The sequence below is a fragment of the Vitis vinifera genome, chromosome 10, assembly GCF_030704535.1.
Source record: "Vitis vinifera cultivar Pinot Noir 40024 chromosome 10, ASM3070453v1".
NCBI classification, from domain to species: Eukaryota; Viridiplantae; Streptophyta; class Magnoliopsida; order Vitales; family Vitaceae; genus Vitis; species Vitis vinifera.
The window spans coordinates 10,822,453-10,847,815 of NC_081814.1; the positions used below are offsets into that span (position 1 = coordinate 10,822,453).

The 25,363-nt window shown below is 31.2% G+C and overlaps 1 pseudogene; it reads right to left on the bottom strand.

Moving 5' to 3' along the window:
• Positions 1-23,152: 23,152 nt before the first annotated feature.
• On the bottom strand, positions 23,153-25,104 carry LOC104880565 (ABC transporter C family member 5-like; annotated as a pseudogene).
• Between the last annotated feature and the right edge of the window lie 259 nt (positions 25,105-25,363).

Here is a 25,363-nt window from a genome sequence, read left to right on the forward strand (position 1 = left end):
TGCATGCCCTTTTTCAGCCCAAAAAGAAGAAGTCTTCTTTTGCACTTATATATATATATATATATATATATATATATATATATAACACATTACACACATTATTTGGACCACTTGACTTAATGGGTCAGTCAAGTAAATTAGGGTGAACCCATAAAAAATCAAGCAACAATATGTGTCCAGCCCCATTAGGGACCACAATGCAAAAATAAAATAACATTGATTTATGGCATTATCACATTGATTATGTAAGTCCACACATAAAAAATTCCAACAGTTGGCCTAGAGGATTTGGAACTTGGTGAGGAGGATTAACATGAATTTGGCTTTGAGCTCTAAAGTGAAATTGGCTTTGAATGCTAAACTAAAATGGGCTTTGAACAAAACCTTGGTTTGACATAAGATCAATACAAGGGACTTAGCCTGGAATAAAACCAATTAGAACTTGATTTGCACTAAGATGTGGAAAAAGGCCTATGGGAACTTGACCTCTTATTAGATTAAGACTTGCAAGATTTTGACCCCCATCTCTAAGCAAGTCATTTTGAGGTTGACCTTCACCTAGAATAGGGCTACCAAGAACTTGACCTAGAGGAGCAGGAGGAGGAATAAGGCCACCAAGAACTTGACCTCCACCTCTAACTAGGTTAGAGTCATTTGGTCCTTCACTTCTAACTGCGTGGGTTTGGGACATTAAGAAAACGACCTTGAATAGAGCTAAGTCCCCTTGATAGATAGGGATAAGAATGAGTGAATGGATCTTGCATGATTAAGTTGTTGAGTGGATGAAGGTAAAGTTGTTCAATGAATAAAGGCAAAGTAAAGGTGAAATTGGGTAAGTGAACTCAATTAAAGTTGTGGAAAGTAGGACTCCAACAATAAGATAAAGGTGAAGGTGATGGATTTTACGGGGAGAAACAAACGTTAAGTCGATGGATGGATGATGAGTTTCATTAAAGTGATAGGTTTTATAAGGAGAAAACAATGTTAAATTGGTTAGATAGGTTAAGTTTTAAGTAGAACCAAAACTACTAGATATATGTGCTAAATTAGTAAAGTTTAATAAAAATAATATAAAATGGCTAACACAAAAGTGACAATTATAAGGAGAGAGAAACGAATTAAAGTTATTCCATCGATTACAAAATGATAAGATGTGGTTATAATTTTGTTATATTTTATTAAATAAATAGAAAAGATAAGAACAAGAAACAAGACAAAATGAATAAATAAAAATTAAACTTATAAATAAAACTAATTTATTATATGAAAATAAAGAGTTTTTAACATATTAAATAAACATAAAAAATAAGAAATATTTAGAGAAAATAATGAATAAATTTAAAGAATTAGATATATAAATTATATGTTTTAGGTAGGAAGAAAATTCCTAGACCTATTTAAATTTTAAAATCGTGATAGTTTTATGTACATGATAAAATTATTAATTCCAACATTTATCATCCATGAAGCCGCATTATAATCTAGTGAACCCGATTAGGGTTCTAAGATCGTGGAAACCACAAACTCAAAATGGAATAAGACTAGAAATTCATAAATAATTTTCTTATAATATAAGATAGCAAAAATATTTCTAACTCATGGCATTCAACTCCGAGCTTCAAAAAATAAAAATAAAATAAAATAAAATAAAATATCACATCAAATATGTAACAAAGATTAACATAATTATGTTATGCTTCTTTAAGGAACTACTATCGCAATCCTAGTAACTACTTTGATTAATTATTATAGAATAATTTAACTGTAAAAAATTATTTATAAATACTAAAAATAAAAAGAGTTAAATTAATAAGAGAATGCAATTTTTGAATAATTTTGTTTTTTCATTTATATTATATTTTAATTTAATATTTATTTTATTTTATTTTACGATAATTAGTTGAGTTATTTTTAAATTCTAATACCATAAGATAATTTAGTAATAAAATATAAGATAAAGGAATTTAATTAAAAATATTAAATATTAAAATATGTGTACATCCTAAAATTTGTTTCAAATTTATTTTATATTATTTTTTAGTCCAATTTTATCTTTAAATTTAAATCTTGATTACATTTTATTTTTATTTTTTCTCATTCATATTTTAATTCTTAATTTTTATTATTTTATTTATTTATTTATTTATTATTATTATTATTATATTTTGTATTTTTTTATTTTTTTTCTCTCTCCTCTATCTTCTCACTTACCTCCACGGCTCCAGCTACCTTTACTTTCTCCCTTACCCCACGTCATTTGTCTCCTATTTTTCTTTTTTTTTTCTTTTTTTCTTCTTCCTTTTCCCCCGTTTTTTCCTTCTCTTCTTCATCTTTCCCACAGTCCACCCAACTTCCAGCACACACCAAGCACGGCCACACGCCCTCCCCCCTCCCTTCTCCCATTTTCTTTTTCTTTTCTTCCTTTCTCTTTCTTTCCTTTTCACCTCACCGTTGCCACTGCCACGTGCCAACGACGTGACGTCGGCCCCATTTCTGGGGACGCAACACCGACGCCACTTTTGGTGCGCCCCTCACCTGTCTCTCTTTCATTTGCATTTTCATTTTCATTTTTATTTTATTTTCTTCTCTCAACACACTATCCCCACTTACCATGGTCTCCAAACAAAATGTGTAGGTTTATATTATGCACTATTTTATTTTATTTTATTTTATTTTAATGGTAATTGTTCGTGAGATTTGAGTTAGTGAATTAATATAAAACTTGTGTTCATTTATTTTTAATGAAATTTATTAGATGAATTTATGATTTATATGAATTTTATTTATTTGAATTATATTATTTGATATAAGACAATTATAACATATTTTGGATGTTATTTTGGGTTTACATATTAAATTGGTTTATTTGGTTATAGATTTTAGTTAGTATATTAAATTAGGTTTAAATTATAAGATATTAAATTTAGGCCTAATTGAATTAGGGTATATAACATATGAGATATTTTTGTTAAGTTATATTTGCTAATTTGGGTCATTTTGATTAACAAAATGTATTGGACTAATTTGAAATTTAAATTTGAGTTTGAATATTTATTTGAAATTTTGTATATTTTTTTATATTTGCATTTGATTATTTTGTTTTTGCATGAGCCCATTCCACTACTCGTATTGGAATTTTGTTCATTGAATACAAACTTATGGCACATGGAAAATTTAATTTCATGAAAGAAAATGAGGCTCAAGAAGACTATAAATAGAGCATTGAACTTGATGTAAGCTTGTTTGAGTACATATTTTATTTCTAACTACTATTTGGTTTTATTTTCATTGGTTTTTATAAATATCTGTTTGTATATATTTACTCGTTGTCTATAGAATTGAATATCGAATCAGATATTTTGTTTAAATGAGAATAACAATTCAGTAAACATATTTTAATAAAATAATGATGCAGAAAATATATTTTTAATTAAAGTAAGTTTTCTCAATAAAATTTCACAAAAATGTTTTTAGGAAAATCTACAAAATTGTTTTTAATAAAATTCAAAAAAAAAAATTAATAACAATTGTCCGAAATTTGTTTTATAAATAAAACTTGTCCCGAAAGTTAATTTTTAATAAAAATGTCCAATTTTTTTTTAAATAAATTATTTTTCATTAATTAAAATGGGATTAAAATTAATTTTTAGAAATAGAGGATTTAAAAATATATATTTTTTTTTTAATGAGAATAGGATGAGAGTTATTATTGTAAATTAAAGTTATAAAAGTTATTTTCTTAATAAAATTAAATTGACTTTTAACATTTTTGTGAATAATGTTATAAAAGTTTTTTTTAATTAAAATTATTTTGCAAATAAAGTTATATATTTTTTTTAAAATAATTTGTATAAATCACTTTCCTTAAATGAAAATAAATCAAAATAATTTTGTAAATAAAATTGTAAAAATTCATTTCTTTCTAGTAAAAGCAAGTAAAAATAATTTTTGTTGTCAAATTGAAATTTTGTAATAAATTCTTTTGATAAGTGTAAATAACTTTTTGAAAAATTGAATACAAATAAAATTGAATCAAATCACTTGAAGAAAATAAATTAACTCATTTTTGTAAATAAATAAATTAAAATTATTAATTTAAAATTGAATCCAAAATAAATACAAATTTTCTTTCTTATTTTGTCCTCTTAAAAAAAAAAACTAAAATAAGTGACAACTCCAAGTATTTTTCTAAAAATTAATTTTTTACAAATAAAAAATGAGTCACACCATCAAGTGGGAACACATGTGAAAAACGCGAGTCTATAATGTGATAATTTATAATTAAACACATGAGGATAAAGGAGAATATTTTCACTTTAACTAAATTATATTCTAAGCAACTTGAGAAATTTTTGGAAAAGAGTAATGCCGATAACTATGGGCCTGTTTTGATAATAGTTTTTGAAAATTATTTTCTAATTTTTATTTTACAAAAACCTGTTTGAAAACCTAAGATGTTTTTAATGTTTTTAATATAATTTTTATATCTAGTGTGTTTCTATAATTATTTCTTAAAAGAATCCTAATAAAATAAGTGAATAACATAAAACAATTAAATATGCTTTTTGAAAACATACTATTTTCTATTCTTAAAAATAAAAAATAGTTTTTAGTTATCAAACTTATTTTTTATGTTTTTTGTTTTAAAAAAATAGAAAACTGAATTTTATTTCACATAGGACCCAAATCTTGTGATTTTAATTTTGGGCAGTATTCTTGCCATTTTAATTTTGGATAATATTTTATGGAGTATGCTCAAAGCATATGCTAAGAGAGCCGCACCACCGAAAGACGTTGAATAATTGTTTATTAAATTTATCCCAATAAAGTATTATATTCTAAACATCTTGAGAAATTTTTGGAAAAAAATAATGGCATGAATGTAACTATGGGTCTGCTTTAAGAATAGTTTTTGAAAACTTGTTTCTGATTTTTGTTTTACAATAACCTGTTTAAAAACCTAAAATGTTTTTGACATTTTTAATATTTTAAATAAATTTTTAAAATAATTTTTATATTTAGTGTGTTTATATAATTATTTTTTAAAAGAACCCTTGTAAAATAAATAAAAATAACATAAAATAATTGAAAGATGCTTTTAAAAAAAATAGTATTTTTTATTTTTAAGAATATAAAATGGAAAATAATTTTTAGTTATTAAACTTACCTTTTATGTTTTTTGTTTTAAAAAAAAAACAGAAAAGTGATTTTATTTCACGTAGGACCCAAATCTTGTGATTTTAATTTTGGGTAGTATTCCTTGGAAGTCACGTGATGTTTTAATTCATTAAACAGCATGGATGGCATGAAGCGCGAACACCGCCTTAAAATGGAGTGACTTGGTGCAGGTCATTGATGTCGCAATCAGGAGGTGAAGAGTTGCAGGCGTCAGTGACTCAAACCCAAGCCAGAAGATGTGTGGATTTGGCTGTTTGCGCGCCACAAACTATTGGACCGCTCCAATGATCAATGAACAAACCATGCAGTTGCTGCCAGAAATTCTATTCCCCAACAGGACTCTACACCCTCCACGCATAGCAGCTTCCTTGTTTCTTTGCCTGAGCAGCGCGAGCGTCAATGAAGAAAGAGGGTGTGTTGGGAAGTGAGGAGTGTTGGAATTTTTATGTGTGGACTTACATAATCAATTTAATAATGTCATGAATCAGTGTTATTTATTTTTGCATTGTGGTCCATAATGGGACTGGACACATATTGTTGCTTGATTTTTTATGGGCTCACCCTAATTCACTTGACTGGCCCATTAAGTCAAGTGGTGGTCTAAATAATGTGTGTGATATATATATATGAATATATTTATTTATTTATATATATATATAAAAGAAAAGGAAGGGCTCTCTCTTGCTTGCTGACCTTTGCTCCTTCCTCCTTTGGTTGAAAGAGAGCACGCACTCTCGTTTTGGACTGAATCTGGGTGTAGAAGGGAAGAGCTCATTAACCCGTAATTCTCGCACCATCAAGCACTGGAGGAGCTTCCTCAATACCAGAAAAGAGTAAGAAATGGCCTTTCACGGAATTAACCAAGGTGAACATTTCCGTTTTTGCCGTTCATTGCATGCTTAAATGTCAACATGTGATCCTTTGCTGTTTAAATTTTCTTCAATTGGTATCAGAGCCAACATGGATGACATTTGAGCTGCAATTTTGGGTTAATTTTTAGGTTTCCCGTTTCCTGTCGTGGAAGCCATTTTTTGGAATTTTATTTCTCGTTTGATATTGATTCTCTGTTTTCAAGTCCGATTGTTGTTGGAAACTTGTAGAGAATATTGTTTGGAGCAAAACCCATCATTTTATTTGATTTTTGGAGCTTGTTTGGTGGGTTTTCGAGAATTAGGGCTTGCTTTGGTTCTTCCTATTATGCGTTTTTTGTGCAAATTTTGGGATTAAATTGAAGGTTTGATGTTTGAGGATGGAAATCTAAGCGTTTTTTGTCGGAAAATGCCCAAAATTTTGGCTGAAAAAGGAAATTTTTTTTTCTCCTGCACCAGGCCGTGTTCAGCTGGAGAAGGAGATGAATAGTGACGTGATGACATCATCATGACGTCATAAAAAAAAAAAAAAAAAAAAAAACCAAATTTTTTTTTTTTTTTTTTTTTTGTTGCCTTGATATTATTGGAATGATTGTGCATATGCTAGAATTTTTTATGCATTTGTTAAATTTGACTTTATTGGGACAATTATTATTATTATTATTGTTCTTTATGGTATAATTTTTCTTTATATCAATAATGTTGTCCTATGTCAATTTTGTTAAATATTTCAATTTATTGAGGCAATGAAGCACACTTGTGTGATTGCCTATCGCAATTCCAAGTGTGTCAAATTGTGAAAATTGAATATTTTATTTTATTCATGACAATTGTGAACATATGTGTGATTGCCTATCGTGATCCTATATGTGTCAAATTGTCCTTGTTGAGATAATTTAACTCCCTCTTTTGATTGTTTTATTATTGTGATTACTAAGATCCATACGGGTATTGTGATTGTCCTATCGATGATTATAATATTTGGTAGGATGCTTGGATTGGTGAAGGAAATTAATTTTATATTATGAATCGTACTAATTTTCTTTGCCCTTTCGATAATAAAATTAGTGCATCTTGGTTGTGATATTTAATTAGTTGTCCTTACCGCCGTGGAATTTTCAAAATTCCAAGCTGTTGCTAAATTGAGAAATTCTGGAAACTAGCAAATGCATGATTTTGAAGTAAAATGCATATTGCTTAATTTGCTATTTTCCAGCTACTAGCAATCATGGTATTACTCTGCAATTGTCTGCCATCAAACCTCTTACTGGAATAATTTTGAGGAATGTTTTGAGTCTTTCAATGTGCATATGACTATGCACATTTTGGACTGGGCTTTGAGAGTTGATAAGCCAAGTAAATTTGAGTTCTTCCATGTTGTGGCACAAACGCCTAGGTCATATTTCTAGAGGTATCTGAAGTTTGATAGTATTATCACCCAAAATGACTTTAAAGAAAATACAGTTGACAGATGCATATATTTGAGGGTCAGTGGGAGTAGTTACATATTTCTTGTTTTATATGTTGATGATATACTACTCGCGTCAAATGATCCTAACTTGTTGATTGAGACAAAGCACATGTTGTCAACCCATTTTGACATGAAGGATTTTGGTGAGGCTTCTTATGTCTTGGGCATAAAGATTCTTCGTGATAGGGCTAATGGAGTGCTTAAATTGTCTCAAAGAGTATATATTGAAAGGATATTGAAGAGGTTCAATATGCACAACTGTAAATCTACTAAAGCGCCAATTGTGAAGGGTGATAAATTTTCAAAGGCTCAGTGTCCTCAAAATGATGATGAAAGAGAGGAAATGAAGACCATTCCTTATTCTTCTGTGGTGGGCAGCCTTATGTATGCTCAAGTATGTACATGCCCTGATATTGCTTTTGTTGTGGGCATGTTGGGAAGGTACTTGAGCAATCCTGGGAGTCAACATTGGAAAGCAGCTAAGAAGGTCCTTAGGTATTTGCAAGGAACTAAGGACTTAATGTTGACATATCAGCGCACCAGCTTACTTGATGTAGTTGGGTTTTGTGATGCTGATTTTGCTGGCTGCATAGATGATAAGAAATCCACTACGGGCTATATTTTTATGATGGCAGGAGGAGCTGTATCTTGGAAAAGTGTCAAGCAGACACTTACAGCATCCTCAACTATGGAGGCAGAGTATGTGGCATGTTATGAGGCTTGTTGTCATGCTATGTGGATGCGGAATTTTGTTTTAGCTTTAGGAGTTGTTGACTCCATTTCGAGACCGCTGAAATTATTTTGTGATAATTCCGCAGCTGTTGCTTTCTCCAAGAACACTAGGAGTATTTCTCGCTCCAAACATATTGATGTAAAGTTCTATTTTGTTAAAGAGAAAGTGGCAGAGTCTCTTATTGATATTGAACACATGTCCACAAAAAGTATGTTGGCGGATCCATTAACAAAAGGCTTACCCATAATTGCGTTTCAGGAACATGTATCTCAAATGGGGTTGTTGGAAGCCTAGGTTGTATTAAGTTAGTGGGAGCCATTTTTTGGTATTATAATATTATGGTATTGTTGGAAGGATTGCTACTATTGTATATTTCCCTGTGAATCAAGCAATGAAGCATGTATGATTGCTTTTTGATTATTTATTTCTGATGAGATTCTATGGGACATTGATTTATGATTATGTGTATGTTGTAATGTTTGATTATGTAGTCCAAGTGGGAGATTGTTGGAATTTTTATGTGTGGACTTACATAATCAATTTAATAATGTCATAAATCAGTGTTATTTATTTTTGCATTGTGGTCCATAATGGGACTGGACACATATTGTTGCTTGATTTTTTATGGGCTCACCCTAATTCACTTGACTGGCCCATTAAGTCAAGTGGTGGTCCAAATAATGTGTGTGATATATATATATGAATATATTTATTTATTTATATATATATATATATAAAAGAAAAGGAAGGGCTCTCTCTTGCTTGCTGCCCTTTGCTCCTTCCTCCTTTGGTTGAAAGAGAGCACGCACTCTCGTTTTGGACTGAATCTGGGTGTAGAAGGGAAGAGCTCATTAACCCGTAATTCTCGCACCATCAAGCACTGGAGGAGCTTCCTCAATACCAGAAAAGAGTAAGAAATGGCCTTTCACGGAATTAACCAAGGTGAACGTTTCCGTTTTTGCCGTTCATTGCATGCTTAAATGTCAACATGTGATCCTTTGCTGTTTAAATTTTCTTCAAGGGGTCCATGTGGGGCGCCATGGGAGGCCTGAGGTGCATAGCCAATAGACGACCCCAGCTTGGCTCTACCCATTGGCCTTTGCTTGACCTGCGTTAGTCTCCATGGTTGATGGGTAACTGTGCGAATCCATGAGGGGTCAAGAGGGGCACACACCAGACCACCCAATGGGTGAGGCCTGGTGGGCCTATCCATGTGACCATCACCGTCTTTTCTACCCCTCTCTCCTACAAGGCTACAACTCAGCCGATATGGTATTTAAATATATTTGTTTTCCTACCGCAGAATTATCAGAGCATGAAATGGAATTACGACTTGGTATTTAAAAATAATTTAATTACTAGAAATACAAAGAAAAAATACATTTAAAAAAAAAAAAAAAACCTGCTAAGTTACCTACTAAACAAAAACAGAAACCAATTACAAGATTCTATCCAAAAAATTGAGTCTAATGATTGATTTTAGGTGGAACTCAATTCTTTGACATTTTTGGTTTTTTTATTTTTTTTATTTTAATGATGTTTTTTTATTTAATTATTTGCGATTTTCTAAAACCATTATAAAAAACAAAGTGAGATATTGTAATCACAAATGTTGAATTGCAAGGTGTAAGCACAAATTTCGTAAATTTTGGTCCTACAAAATTAGCAAAACAAAATAGGAAAATAATGCGAACAAAATATTTATTGAAATTAAAAATATAGTGGGTACAATCTCAAAAATAATATTCTTTCCAAAAGAATTTTTTTTTTTTATTCTTTTGCTTTGATCACACTTTGGAAGATGACGATGACGTTTTCTTGATTTTGAAGATCAATCAAGGGCCACAAGTGAAGTTACCTTTGGATTTTCTCCCTAGGATTTTCCTCTTTAGATTTTTCTGATTTCTGAATTTCTTCTCTTCTTGATAGAAGACACCTCTATTTATAGGTAAAGATAGGGAATTTGAATTTCAAATTCCCCAATTTTAGTTGTTTAATTTAAGGGATTTAGTTCCTTAATTTTAGCAAATTTTCTTCTTCGGGAGGTTTTACCAACAAGATAATAATAATAATAATAATAATTTTCTTCTTATTATCATTATCCTTTTTATAGTTGGAGATTAGAGAGACTTATCCATAAGAGATTTTTTTTTTAAGACCAAATTAGTGGTAATTTAATCCACTAATTTTTTTTTATGTCTACAAATGCCCCCACTTCAAGACACATCACATACATGCATTGTCATGTGGATGGGGTGAGTCTTGAAGTAATTTTTTTTTTCAAAGAAATATTTGAATAGGAAGTTTCCTATTTTCTCCAAAAAAAATATTTATTTTCCACTTTTTTCCAAACTCTACTTCGTTTTCCTACTTGCTTTACACTTTCAGTACTTTTCCAATTTGTCATCCCTATATACATTTTTTTATATATATAAAGGGGACAATAGTTGAGAAACTAGACTTGAACTTTTTCAAAGAGCTCTTTTGATCTTTGGGTGTTCTTCAACCCAACTTGAGAAACCCGACTTGAATTCACCATGAAAAATCTTCACCTCTTCAAACTTGTAAGTGTTTTTTTTTCTTTCAAGGAAGAGAAATACTTACTTTTTCGAACACGTATCGACCTTCATAATTTGCAGAGACGAATTTAATTTCAAGTAATTTAATTAATTAATTAATTAATTTTTTTAGTTACCTTAATATTTGAGGGGATTTTTTTTTAATAAAATTAAATATCCATAAAAAAATATGAATATTTAAAATTTGATCCTAGTGTAATCAAGCCGTAGCCCTGACGCGAAGCGGTGTCGTATTTTTGGCACTTATGTGCTAAAGCCTTCACCCATGCAAATTGACTTGACTCGAATGCATAGTGGTATTCAAGTTTTAATATTTAATTAAAACCAGAATAATACTTTATATCTATGCAAACAAGTTATGGCCCTAATACTACGTGGTGTTGTATTTTCGGCACTTATGTGCTAAAGTCTTAACCCATGCAAATTGACTTGACTTGAATGCATAGTGGTGTTTCAAGGAAGAAAAAGACTTACCTTTTTCAAACGCGTGTCAGCCTTCATTATTCGCAAAGGCGAATTTGATTTTAGGTAATTTAATTTAATTAATTAAAAAAATTACCTTAATACTTGAGAGGAATTTTTTTTAAATAAAATTAAATATCCATAAAAAAATATGAATGTTTAAAATTTGACTCTCATGTAATCAAGTCGTAGCCCAGACGCGAAGCGGTGTCGTATTTTTAGCACTTATGTGCTAAAGTCTTCACCTATGCAAATTGGCTTGACTCGAATGCATAGTGGTGTTCAAGTTTTAATATTTAATTAAAACCATAATAATACTTGATATCTATGCAAACAAGTTATGGCCCTGATGCTACACGGTGTTGTACTTTCAGCACTTAATACGACTTGAGTGCTAAGGTCTTCACCCATGCGAATTGGCCTGACTTAAATGCATAGTGGCATTTAAAAACTTAGACCCATATTTTATTCATCTATTTTTCTACCATTTTTTTTTTGTAGTGACTGAACTCAAGTGGTTTCCCTGACTTGCCTACTTACCCTTCAAAGAAAGGGGATCAAGTCAAAAGTAGTTCCAATTTTTTTTTCTTTTTTTTTTTAAATTCTAACTTTTGCCAAGACTAAAAGAAAAATTTAATCTTGTGAGCATATATCCTAACTTTTGCCTAAGTCGCCTTTTCAAGTTTTCAAATTAGTGGATTTTTTTTTTTAACGCTCTAACTTTTGCCAAGACTAAAAGAAAAATTTTAATCTTGCAAGCTTATGTCCTAACTTTTGCCTAAATCGTCTTTTCAGGTTTTCAACTTAGAGGACTTTTTTTTTTTGTTTTGTTTTGGTTTTTTTTTTTTTTTTTTTGTGCGATGTACGCAGTTTATGCTCATGCAGGCCAAGAGCATCACTTGTCTTAAGTTTGATCAAAGGATGATAAATTCACGTCCTTGGAACAAAGTTTAATTGAAGGTCAAAGATGACTTATTTTCAACCAAACTTGTGAAGACCTTTCTTAAGCATTTTGGAGAACAAAAGAAGTCATTTGAATTCGTCTTGATTTTCTTCAGTCTTAAAAGTGGATGAATGACACTTTTGAATTGTGTTTGATATTCTTCCACGAGCTTGTTGAAGAATGTGTCAAGCTTGGACTTGATTTTAATCCAATGGTGGTAAACATGTGTTCTTAGAGCCAAATTTAATTGAGGGTCAATGATGACTTGATCTCAAGTAAACTTATCAACAATTTCCTCAAGTGTTTTGAAAAATCCAACCTTGTCTTCTTTAGCTTTGAAGGTGGATAAATGACACTTTTGTTTGTATTTGATATTCTTCCACGAGCTTGTTGAAGAATGTTTGGAGTTTGATTTTGACTTTTGAAGCTTCATTTTTGGATTTAGCTTCTGGGTTACATCGTCTTTTTTAGAACGCGTCATGCTGAAAAAAAAAAAAAAAACAAAAAAAAGAACACTTGTATTTAGAGAAGTTAGAGATTTTAGTTTGGAATCTCCGAATTTGACTTCTTTAATACAAAGAGTTTGTTCCCCAGTTTAAGAAGTTTGCTTAGATTTTTTTTTTTACTACAGTTGAAGCTCTTGTAGGATAGGAGCAATATGCAGTTTAAGCTCATGCTTTAAGGAGCATCATTGGAATGCCGAGGTTTGAAAACAATTGTGGTAAAATTTGATGTCATGTTCTCTTCATCATCACTGGTGAAAGTGATGGTTGCACAACATGTTGCACAACTGTGACATTTGTTCTCAAATTGTTTTGCCCCCTTTATTTTTGTAGCATAGAGTGATGGATTACTATGTATCTGGATCAATGCAATTCGTGTTTCCTCAAGAAGTTGTAACATTTCATGGATATTGAATAGCGAGGGTAAGCATTGTAGGTTTGCTACTACCTCATCATCTTCCTTGGTTTTGCTTAGCTCTACACCAAAAGTGTTTTCTTCATCCTTGCCTGACTCATCTTCTTCCAAAATCTCATGACAAGAGACCATATGAGTTGATGTCACCATCCCTCTATTGAAGAACTGCGGAGGGAAGTATTCTCCTAAGGTGATAGGGGTGATGAGCTTTTGTACCGATAGGTCATCAACCTGTACAATCGCTTGTTTTATTTTAGGTTTTATTTTTATTTTTTTTTCATGTCAATGAATATTTTGCTTACGTTATTCCTTCCTAGGAAGATTTGGGTAAGGATGAGATTCTTGCTTCTTGTGAGGTCTTCTTTGTGTCACCAATGTTTGACCTTCTTCATTATACGATATTGATTCATTCTCAAAATAGAAGTGATGAATGGTGTCTTAACATGACACTTGTGTTTGCTTTGGTTTTGGTGACTAGCATTGGATAGTATCGACGCATGCCCCTAGTGTCTTAGGTGGAACATGTAACAAAACAGGATCGAGGGACCCAAATGTGACTGTAGCATGATTTGACTCTACTACTTCATCCAGATCCAGATGAATTCTTCCTTGTTTTGCAAGTTTCATTATGAGATCTTTTAATATGAAACATTTCTCCACTGGGTGACTAACGATTCGATGGTAATGACAATAATTTGGATCATTAACACAACCCATTTCTTTTGGACGTTTGCACTCAGATAGCTCAATAACCTTTTTATGGAGCAGGTCTTCCAACATGCTAGGCACATTAGAGTCAGGAAAAGGATACTTTTTTTCCTCTAATTCCTTCAAGGTGAACCGACACCTCTCATTTTCCTGGGTTGGTCTAACCTCTTTTACTTTCTTCTTTTTATCTGGCCTTGAGATTTTGATAGGAGTCACATTTACCGTCATTGACTCCTGGATGGGTTTTATTAAATTTTTATCACTTACTTTCTCATTGTGTATTTCTCTTTGCTGGTCAATGATAAGGTCCTTTTTAGCACCATGGTTGGCTATGTTGAGCTCCATATCATGTGCTCAAGTAGCTAATTCTTCAAAGGTACAAGGCCGTATCCCTTGGAGGATGTATGGGAGAACTCAATGCATTCCTTGTATGCACATCTCCACGGCTGATACCTCAAATAATCTATCTTTGTAGTTAAAGCTTAAAGAACGCCAACGGTTGATATAGTCCACAACCGACTCGTCTTTCCATTGCTTAGTGTTAGTAAGCTTCATCATGCTTACAGTTCGTCGGGTGCTATAGAAACGGTTGAGGAATTCACGTTCCATTTGGTCCCAACTATCAATACACTCAAGTGCAAGGTCTATGTACCAATCGAAAACATTCCCTCGGAGAGAACAGACAAATTGTTTAACTAATAAGTCACCATCTATACCTACATTGTTACAAGTTTCAACAAAATGGGCAACATGTTGTTTTGGATTTCCTTTCCAGTCAAATGATTGAAAATTTAGAGGTTGATAACCCACATGCATACGTAGGTTATCAATCCTCTTAGTGTAAGGTTTAGAGTACATGAGCATACTCTGTGAGGGTCCACTGTACTGCGCTCTAATGGTGTTAGTTATCATATCCTGAAGTTGTTGGACAGATAATGATGCCACTGAGGCAGATTCCGTCGTTTGTCTCTCAACTTACATTGTCCTATACGTATGTGGTGCATCATCAAGAGGAGATGCAGCATTCGGAAGGTGGTTGAGTCCTTGACATGACTCACCTGTATTTTGTACTTGTGCCTCAACCTTGTTTATGAGAGAGACTATCTGCATATCCTTCTCCTCAACCGTCTTGGTGAGTTTGACAATGGCGCAAGCCATCTCTGCTAATTATTCCTCTACGGATGTAGTACCGGTTGCCATTACCGGCATATTCATCGAGAAAGGAAAAGTAAAAGAGTCGGAATGATTGGAGTAGTTTTCCTCATTTAACATTCTAGTTGGCGAACCGGGGTGTGAGTCGGTGCTAGAGTTGGCATCGGTAACAGAGCAAGGAGATTTATCCCCAAAGTCCTATAGTGTTGAAGGGAGTTTTCCCTTGCTACGAGGACTATGGCTTTTTGCCCCTAGAGAGACCAAGGTGATGAGTGGTTGGTGCTCATCACGTGTCCTTACCTGTTTTAGCAAACAAGTAGAGTCACTTGTTTGTCTTGTTGAGAGTGAAGATGTTGATTTTGCTTTGCTACAAGTCATGGGGCCCGTAGCGGTGTCATGTGTCGATTGTGCAATGGCGATCTTGTCATTGCCCTTGTTGACATGCACAACTTGAGTTCTTTTAGGTGTCATCGACGTAGTAGAGATCAATCTTCTAACAAAAGAGATGAGAGGCAGAGATGTCCTACTGGGTGTGCCAGAAATTTGTACGCACAAATTTCGTAAACTTTGGTCCTGCGAAATTAGCAAAACAAAATAGAAAAATAATGCGAACAAAATATTTATTGAAATTAAAAATATAGTGGGTACAACCTCAAAAATAATATTCTTTCCAAAAGAATATTTTCCCTCTGATTCTTTTGCCTTGATCACACTTTGGAAGATGATGATGACGTTTTCTTGATTTTGAAGATCAATCGAGGGCCACAAGTGGCTTATTCCCGAATGACCTTGTTGAATGGCGAAGAACGCATGTAGCATTTCTTTTGCCGTTTACCGAACTTGTAGGGAGATTTGATGAAACTCTTTCTTTTGTTGTGAAGCCCTTTTTCCCGTACAAAGTTACCTTTGGATTTTCTCCCTAAGATTTTCTTTTTTGGATTTTTCTAATTTTTGAATTTCTTCTCTTCTTGATAGAAGACACCTCTATTTATAGGTAAAAATAGGGAATTTGAATTTCAAATTCCCCAATTTTAGTTGCTTAATTCAAGGGATTTAGTTCATTAATTTTAGAAAATTTTCTTCTCCGGAAGGTTTTACCAACAAGATAATAATAATAATAATAATTTTCTTATTATTATTATTATCCTTTTATAGTTGGAGATTAGAGAGACTTATCCATATGAGATTTTTTTTTTTTTTTTTTTGAAGACCAAATTAGTGGTAATTTAATCCACTAATTTTTTTTTTATGTCTACATAAGGATATATGATTTCAAGTTATTATTCAGAACTTAAGAATTAAGAAAAATTTTATATTTGAGGTGACAAATTTTCAATTCAAAATTGCTAATTTCTTTAAATAATATTCAACCATTTATTTATATTTTTATGGCATAAGAAATCACTACCTTAATTTTTCCCTTTTTATTTAAAATTTATTTAGATATCATTTATTAATTTCCATGAGGATCATTGTTTTAAAGAACTTCTTCAAATTTAAGTTTTATTTAAATATAGTTTAGATTTTTTTTAAAAAAATATAGTGTTTTATAAAGCATAAATTTGTTTGAGAATCCAAAATGTTTTTAACTATTTTTTATGTTTTTAAATATATTTTAAAATGAATTTTATATTTAGTATTTTATTTTTAATCATTTTTTATATTTATATAATGATTTTTTTAAATGATATTTTTTAAAACAAGTAAAAATAATTAAAATATCATATTTTTTGTTTTTAAAATTAAAAAAAAAATCTGTTTTTTATTTTCTAGGTACTAGAACAAATAAAAATGAGACCTAAACCAAAAATAATAATTAAATATAACACTTCATTTACTTATAGTTTATAATTATCATTACATAAAATTTTTGCATGAGATCAAGAGCAATATTTCTTCATATTTTCACCAAGAATTTGATTTGACCATTCACAACAACAACACACTAGTTAAACTAGATATTATAAAACAAATAACTCCTAAAAATTATACTAACTTGGTAATGCGTAAGGATGAATATATCAAGGGATATATGATAACTTAATTTTACAGTATTGGTTTGGTGGGTGAAAATTGATCATAACTCATGAAAATATTATAAACTACTAAAAAAAATGATATAAGAAGCAATAATACATATATTATAATTGATATATGAAGAAATTAATATATGATTAATTTAAATTATAACATTTTATAATAATAGGTAGTATTTGAAGACACATTTAATATTAAAATGATAATTTATCTACTTATAATATATGAATAATTATTATATTTGTTTTTAATTCATGAGCTTTTAATGATAAATTAAATGGAATTTGAAAATAAATATTTAAAATTAATAGATTTATTAAATTCGTATTTTAATATTTATTTTTGAAAATGTATATAAATTTTTGGGGTAAAGATAAAATATATATATATATATATTAGGCACTTTAATAACTTGAGGCATGATTACACTAGTGGTGTATGGTCTTTTTGTAAACTTGGCAAACCAAGTTCAAGTCCCCATCTGTGAACTTGTTCATTTTTGTAGATTTGATTGTGCTTTAACCCACCGAAAAACCAAATAGGAATTGCTCCATGGTGGATTTTGTTGCATTAGTGGCATATAGTTGCATGGGAAAGGAGAGTTAAATGGAAAATAAGTAATTTAACACAAACAATCATTGAATTGGCAAACCAGGTTCGAGTCCCTACCTATGAACTTTCTCATTTTTGTAGATTTGATTGTGCTTTGACCCATCGAAAAACCAAATAGGAATTGCTCCATGGTGGATTTTGTTGCATTAACGACATATAGTTGCATGGGAAATGAGAGTTAAATGGAAAAGAAGTAATTTAACACAAACAATCATTGAATTCACCAAATGAGAATTGTTCCATGATGAATTTTGTTACATTGGTGGTATATAGTTGGATGGAAAAGGAGAGTAAAATGAAAAAGATGAGTTGCCAATGAAAAGTAAGATTGGAATGGGAAAAAAAATGAGAAATTATAATAAATTGTAAGAGTGAATTCCAATTAAGTTGAAAATTTTGCATAAAATGATCAAACTAATAAAATATGAAAAGAGGCTTAAGAATTGTGTTATAACCAAAGGGGATGATTAACAAAACTTGACATAGAAGAGGATTGATGTGAACTTGATTTGGTACATGAACTTGGCTACGGATTTGAGCCGACTCTTACTTGATTATGACTAATAAGCACTTGACCTCTTCTAAATTGACTATTGGGAGCTTGACTTAGGATGAGTCCATTAGGAACATAACCTCTACCTCTAACTCAAGAGCACGCTTGACTTAAGATAGGATTACCGAAAACTTGGAGTTTCCTCCAACTATAACTGGATCATTGGGAACTTGACTTGGAATAGGATTACTGGGAACTTGACCTCAACCTCCAACTAGATTAGATTCATTAAGAAATTTGACCTTTACCTCTAATTGGATTAGGCTCATTAGAATTTGACCATCACCTTTAACTCAATCACTTGGGCTTGGGTAAGAGTACTTGGAACTTGACCTTCATCTCTAATTGATATATTTTTAGTTTTTTTTTGTAAAATATTATGAACAATAATTGAAAATATGAAGAATGTTTTGAAATTTTTTACATTATATAAGTATATAGTACCTTAATAAAGAATATGCACAAAAAAGACCAATTAGGAGCTTAAGCTTGAATCAAGCTACCTAAACTTGACACACCCCCCCCCCCCCCCCCCCCTCCCCTTCCCTCCCTCGAAATGAGCCATTAAGAGCTTAAACTCAAATAGAGGCACCAAGAACTTGATCATCACCACCTTTAATTGAGTTAAGATCATGAAAAAAGAATTTGAACTTAACCTTTACCTCTCCCACCTCTAACTTGATTAGGGTCATTAGGAATTTGATTTCCACCTTTAGTTAGATTAAGATCATTAGAAACTTAACCTTGATTGTGAACTTAGTAAAGTTCCTTTGGATTTGATAGATGAAATTAAAGATGAATAAATGAACTATACATGGTTAACTTAGTGAATTGGATTGAGGAAAATTTGTTAAATGAATGAAACAGAAAGGTTAGATGTATTAGAGATAATAGAATTACAACTAAGATAAAAAGGTAAGTTGGGTAAGTGAATTTGATCTAAGATATAAACTTAAAGTTGGGCAAGTGAATTTAATTGAAGTAGATATATTGAATAAAATTGTATATGTGAGATAAAAGTGAAGATGAGTGAAAAAAGATTGATGATTTTGACTGTAATGGTATAACTATAGATTTTATAGGAAGCGAATAAACTTAAATCAATATGATGAATGGAATATAGTTTAAAACTTTTATTTATAAATTTTAAGTATTTTTTTTAAAACATAAATATAAATTTCAAATGGACAAAGACACTCTTCTACTATTTTACAAATAAGGTTTTAATATGAATAAGATATAAAAAAAATGATGAAAAATATTTTTATCCAAAAAGAAAAGGTAATTCTTATTGTTTGAAAAGTAGGTCATTTATTTAAAATAAAGATCATATTAACACCCTTTATCTAATAATTTTAAATTTATTTTGTCAATTTATATTTTTCTCTTTCTGATAAATCGTGCAATTTTAACATTTTATCCCTTCACCCCTACTCCTTATCTAATAATTTTAATTATACTTCAACAATCTACATTTTTCTTTTTAAATATATAACTCACTTTAACAACTCTCTTTAAGCCATGTAATTTTAACATGGCACCCTTTTGTCCCCTTCTACCACTCACTCTTTATCTAATAATTTCAATTTTATTTCATTAATCTATGTTTTAATATTTTTGATAAGTCGTGTAACTTATTTTAACAATGCACGCCTTCGTCTTTTTTCACTTTAGCGTTGCACTCCTTTCTTCATCTAATAGTTTCAATTTCAGTTTAATAATCTATACTTTTTTTTTCTCTCTGATGAAATATGTAACCCACTTTTACTTTGGATCCACTCACCTTTCCCCACTCTTTGATAAATTATGTAATGTTTAACATTGCACCATTCCCTTCCCCTCTTACCTAATAGTTTTTATTCTATTTCATCAATTTATGGTTTTCTCTCTCCGATAAATCATGTAACCTACTTCAACATTGTAACCCCTTGTGCTCCACTCCTTTCATCTAATAGTTTGATTCTATGTCATTAATATTTTCTCTATGAAATCTATTAACATTTTTTTTATCATTTCTTTCAAACTTCAATTACCTAATTGAGGAATATTTTGACTTTTTTACTTCAAATATTTCAAGGGTTAAAGTGATAAAATAAATGAGTGATGTTAAATAATTTTATTTATGTGTAATTATGCTTTTAAATTAAATATAAACGATAAGAATATAGTAACTAAAAATTATTTTTATAAAACAAGCTTAGAATATCATATAAAAATAAAGAATATTTGTAATGTTAATTAAAATGGATAAATAAGTTGTATATTTTAGTAATATATAAGAAGAAACTAACATTTTTACAATATTTAAATTTTAAAAACTATGTTAATTTATGTCACAAATATTATTTAAAAAAATTATGACTATTTTTATAAATTTTATTGTGCATGAATTCATGCATGTAGCATACATTATAGCTAAGCGTCAAACCCACTCTATGTAACATTCTCAAAACCATGAAGTTAATAAATAAAAAAAAACAAAAAATAAACAAAAAAATAAAACTATAGAGATTATTTGGGATTAGTTTGAAGTTGATTTAGGTATTGCTTTATTTTTACCCATTCTACCGAATTATAAATATAATTAAAAAATAATTTAATTTAATTTAATGTTTTTATTTTTCCTTTTTAATACATGAAAATAAAATATTTACTTTTCAAAAAATAATAAAGTTATCAATATTTATAATATTTATAAATTATATTTATTTTTAATTATCTGCCCCGCCTAGAGCAGTCATGTTTAACTGAGCTTACATACATTAGCTCACTTACACTGTCCCTCCTCAACTCATCCTAGCGTAGGGCCTTTTGTTCTTCTAACGTAAGCTCCAAGGCTTCAAACCAAGTCTTTACTGACATAATATGCATGCTTAACTAGGGTCAGATAGAACTATTATATTAAAAAATTTAAAATTAAATGAGAAAGATATGAATTATTCTCTATATCATCTAATTTATTTATTATTAATTAAACATGAATGACAATAAGTTTAAATAATAGGGGTGGATCATGATAGGGTTGAATTATCCCGATCCCATCCAATTGTCATCTCTATTATTCTATTAAAATATTTCAATAGAATGAATTTTGTGAGAGAATCAAATAAAAAGAAAAGTTATGATTTCATAAAAATAAAATAAAATAAAGATAATATGAGTAGTTTAATTAATTATTGATAATTTATATGTTTATGTGACATTTTATGTTTATAAAATTAAAAAGTTTGATTATGTGATATTTTTTTATTTTATAAAATAATTTTTTTTCTTATTATTTAGTAGAAGGCCATAAATGTTTTTTTTTTAGTGATAAGTCTTTGTGTGTTAAATAAAATGTATTTTAATCTTTTTTGCATTCAAAATTTTAAAAGTTAGTGTTATTTTTCAAATATTTTTATTATGTTATACATTATTCCAATTTTCCCAAAATCCAATTTCTATATTAAAAATAGAAGGAATTTATAAATAATATTGTGGAAGCATTTGTATTTTTTTTCCTTTAAACTTTCATCATTAAAGTAATTATCAATTTGAATTGAAATCTCTAAATTTTATTGAGTTAAAATTTAATATTTATATGAGTGAATGTATTCTATAAAACCCCCTAAGTTGATATGAAATCTACCATTTTTTTCTTTAATCTAGCAAACTCTTATTTACACTAAAAGAAAGAATTTTATTCTATCATAATTAAGTATTTTAGTTTTGTTATGTCTAGTTTCAAATAAATTCAATTTTCATTTTTAAATTGGTGGGTTTTTTTTATAATTTATTTAAGATAAATAGCTCATCTATTTGTGGACCCGCATTTTTCATGTGCGTCTTCACTCCATCGGCGAGACTCGCTTTTTTATTTTGTGAAAAATTAGTTTTGGAAAAGTCGGAGTCGCCACTTATTTTATTTTTATTTTAAAGGGAAAATAAAACAAGAAATAAAACTCTAAAAAAAATGACTCCATAGTCTTGGAAAAGCAAGTCTTTGAAAACCCAAGTCTAGGTCCGGGAATCAAGTTACCTATTGGGAAGGTACCTGTAAAAGGTAGCACCCCTCTAAGTCCTACAAAGGTCTCTAAAGACTAAGTCGAGGGAGATGTGTCGATTAATTAGTTAATTATAGATATCTAAGTAGGCTAGGTGATTTAAAAAATAAGCATGTCAAACAAGAAAGTCTGATCATAAGAGAGAGTCAAAGTGTGTACCTGAACGACTTCTCAAGCGCTATCATGAAACATAAAAGTTAGAATAGAAATATATCATACATGTGTTTTATCCAAGCAAATCAAGTATACACCTAAGCACCTAAGAATCACATCAATTATGAATATAGTTATCAATAGCATACGTGTCCATAGAATTCTCAAGGGTAGGTGGGGAGGAGTGTACCTGGATAGCAAGCTAGTACTCTTCTATGGGAAACGAAGTTAGCCCAATAACAAATTCAAAATAATCTCATATATGCCACAAAGAGGAAGCACAATCAATCAAATATCAAACAAACACTATCGAAGAGAATATCATGAATGTTGAGCCCCCTCCAAAGCCCTAATTAATTTTGCATGAATTGGTTCAGTGAATTTCATTATTTGGAATCATGAAGTTTGTTCATGCTTGTGGAAAATCAAGAAAATCAGTTGAAAATCAAAGAAAATAGTGAAAACGCGTGTCGGAAAGAAAATGGCAGCAAATAACATGTTAGAATCTGGATTTTATGCCTAGAAACTCCTAAGGAATTTTAATTAAACTAGAGTTATTTTTTACGAAAAAAGGTTTTGAAATCCAAATTTAAGATGTGAAAGATCACAAAAAGAAGAAGAAGAAACATTAGGAGGAATATGATGTGTGGCAAGGTAGCCATGATGGAGTGGAGCCTGGGAATTCGAGATAGAAGAACCCAATTCGTTGTCAAAGTATTCAGCAGTCAGAAACATTTCCATTTATAAGGTAACTTGACCCGTAAGCTCAAATGGATTCTCCCCAACATTGGTTAAACACTGAACATGAAGCTCAAAATTCCCAATTTTCTGCATTGACAGGTTTTCAAGTCTAAAAGGAATGTAAAGATCCACAACACTTTGATCAATAGACACATGATTCAGTATACGTCCAGCTGGAGTAGAGTCAAAGAAAGACATTGGCTCTCGAAACACACTTCTAGGCATCTTTACGAACAATTTCTACGCAGCTTCTAGACCAAATGTGGCAACCAGAACAACCTTAACAAATATGAAACAAGAGCTCCCAAAAGCAAAAGCCATAAAACACAGAGAAAGACCATAGGATTTGTCTTCGGTAGTCCGCCTTAAGTTTGTGGATTTGCCCAAGCCATCCACCAATTACTAGCTATTTGAAGCACCCGAAACAGAGCCTGTGCAAGGATAATCAGTGGGATCAATAGGCCTTTATTATGCTGCAGCCATATATGACAAATAGATCTTCATGCTGACTTTTCCCCTTTCTTTTTCCTTTTCCTGAACAAACTACTTTTTCTTTGCACGTTTTGCTTTCTTTTTTCCTTAATTGTTTTTTTGGTCTGAAGTTGATACACCCTCTTGCACTTCCTTTGCTAAACTTTCAATATTATTTGCCCGTGTGTCACATTTTAACACAACAAATCCATTGGGAGGCATAATTTCATCTGAATCCTCAGATGAGAGACTGGGGATATCCATAGCTTCAATTGCTTCATGATGAGCTGAGACTAAAGTTTTAAAATCAGTTCCAGCTTGTAAAAGATCATTATATTTTCCTGCTTGGATGATATGCCCTTCCTTGAGAACCAGTATCGTATCAGCAGCTGGCAGAAATTCAACTTGGTGGGTCACAAAAATCAGTCTTAGTAGCTAGTGCAGTCATTATCTACTCCTTAAATAATTCCAAACCAATGTGTGCATCGACAGCACTGATGGGATCATCAAGTAAATAAATATCCACATCTTGATAGAGTGCCCTTGCAAGCTGCACTCGCTGCTTCTGGCCACCACTCAAATTTATGCCTTTGTCACTAATAATAGTTTGATCTCCATGCGAGAATAGTTCCAAATCCTTCTTCAGTGAACAAGCATGAAGAACTTTCTTGTATTTTGCCCTATCCATTGGGCTGCTAAAAAGGATATTTTCTTCAATATTTCAAGACTGTATCCTAGCTGACTGAGAGGCATAGGTAGTAGAACCATATATTCTAACTTCACCAGAGATTTTCAGTATCTCTCCGAGGATACAAGAGAGAAAGCTCGATTTCCCGGAACCAACCATTCCACATACAGCCACACGCATCCCCCTCTCCACTTTCATTTGTATTCCCGATAATGTCAGCTTTGAAGAAGTAAGGTACCAGCAGAACTCTCCATTTTTTATTTCTATAGCTATGTTTGTGATGCCTCGTGGCAGAACAATGGTGGCATCTTCCTGCAACTCTTCCTCCTGCTGTGAGCTGACTACCCAACAAAATTGAAGTACCAAAGGTGATGGCAGCAACAAAAATGGGTGAGTTCCAGAAAATGAATGTAACAAAAGCCTGCGACTAGAGAGCTCTCCGGAGCCATTGGAACTCCACATGACGCGTTTCCTCCAGCTTCATTCGATACCTGTCCTCCCAAGCATGCAACTTGAGAATCCTCATGTTCCTCAGGCACTCTGAAGTCTTCCTCATCCTATCATCCTTGGCAGCCATTAGTTTGTCCTGATAATCTTCTTGCATTTTTGCAAGTGGAACAGTAACAACAATCGATATAATGGTGGCAATGAACGTGGCAACAGAAGCAATTCCATCATTTTTATATAGAATCGCAAGGACAAGAATTATTTGCAGAGGAAGCATCCAAATGTCATGAAGATACCAAGAGTAGTCCCCTGCTCTCTGAACATCAACAGCCATATAGTTCACAATCTCCCCAAGCAAGCTTTTCTGCAATCATCCTCGGTAAATAGTTGAAATCGGTCATAATCTGACATTGGCTAATCCATGTTTGTCATCCTTTCAAAATCAAACCTACCTGTTTCATGTGATCCTTCATCACAAATCTCTCGATAAAAAAAATCTTGTCTACATCCCTTCACTTCATTGTGTGGATCCAAAAAGATGTAACTAGGAGGGCACTTGCAAATAGGTCTCTGATCATTTCCTAGTGTGCAGTAGCTCTTGAACC